Source organism: Anopheles coustani, unplaced genomic scaffold (genome assembly GCF_943734705.1).
Source record: "Anopheles coustani unplaced genomic scaffold, idAnoCousDA_361_x.2 scaffold_896_ctg1, whole genome shotgun sequence".
Classification (NCBI taxonomy): domain Eukaryota; kingdom Metazoa; phylum Arthropoda; class Insecta; order Diptera; family Culicidae; genus Anopheles; species Anopheles coustani.
In genome coordinates, this window is record NW_026525457.1 from 11,388 (window position 1) to 12,500 (window position 1,113).

Consider the following 1,113-nt stretch of genomic DNA (forward strand, 5'->3'; position numbering starts at 1 on the left):
AGTGATGGATCCGCCAACCCGTCCCGGCACTCCAAGTCCTTGACGAACCGAAAGTGTTTGCCCGGTAAGGCCATTAGATCACAACGCTTGCTACCCCACGGCGAGCTAAACATGCAAGTGGTCTTAGGCAACAGGTGACACCCGAAATTCATCCGAAGATGGAATATCAAGTGTTTAATCACCAAGCCAGCATCCAAACACCAAGTACCCCGGGAGGACCCGATGCGTTGCGACCATCTCCAAGTTCTTGACGAACCCGCAGTGAAAGGCGGTAAGGCCTCTGGGCCGCAACGCTCGCATGTGTTAACCCGCAAACACCACTGACCGGTCGGTCCACCGCAAGGGTGGGTCCAACTAGTCCACACACGGTATGCCGCATGTGCCCCCCGGGGGGAGCACACCGCACACAACCACCAAGCATGGGTCGCCTGAAAGGATCGAAATGTACATCTCTCTTCAATGCGTAGCGCCCAGCCTGCAAACCCGTCGTTTTCGGGTGGTCTTAGGAGTCGAAACTATTCTTGGAAGATCGGCAAGCACAACGCCTTTTCCCACTTCAGGTACTTCGGCGAGCGCACTCGCGATAGGCTCAGTTTGAGGGTTTCCAATAAATGGAAAGAGTCTATAGAAGACTCAATCCGGTCTCGTGATGTTATTAGCCATCTAGCTAACGACTCCTATACATATACTACCAGCCTGGTTCGGTTACGACCTTAGAGGCGTTCAGGCATAATCCGACGGACGTAGCGTCATACCAAAGTCCGCTCGGACTAGTATTGAGCCATTGGTCCGTACCTGTGGTTCCTCTCGTACTGCACAGGAATTCCATTGAGATAGTACTTGCACACCAGTAGGGTAAAACTAACCTGTCTCACGACGGTCTAAACCCAGCTCACGTTCCCTTGAAAGGGTGAACAATCCTACGCTTTGTGAATTTTGCTTCGCAATGATAGGAAGAGCCGACATCGAAGGATCAAAAAGCCACGTCGCTATGAACGCTTGGCGGCCACAAGCCAGTTATCCCTGTGGTAACTTTTCTGACACCTCTTGCTAAAAACTCGTTAAACCAAAAGGATCGTGAGGCCGAGCTTACGCTTTCTTGATGTGTACTGA

General features: G+C 51.8%; 1 pseudogene; it reads right to left on the reverse strand.

Annotated features, from left to right (window-relative positions):
- Nucleotides 1–404: 404 nt before the first annotated feature.
- The window catches only part of LOC131271316 (large subunit ribosomal RNA), a pseudogene marked incomplete at its 5' end in the record, with an annotated part of 3,553 nt that continues 2,844 nt past the window's right edge, over nt 405–1,113 (reverse strand).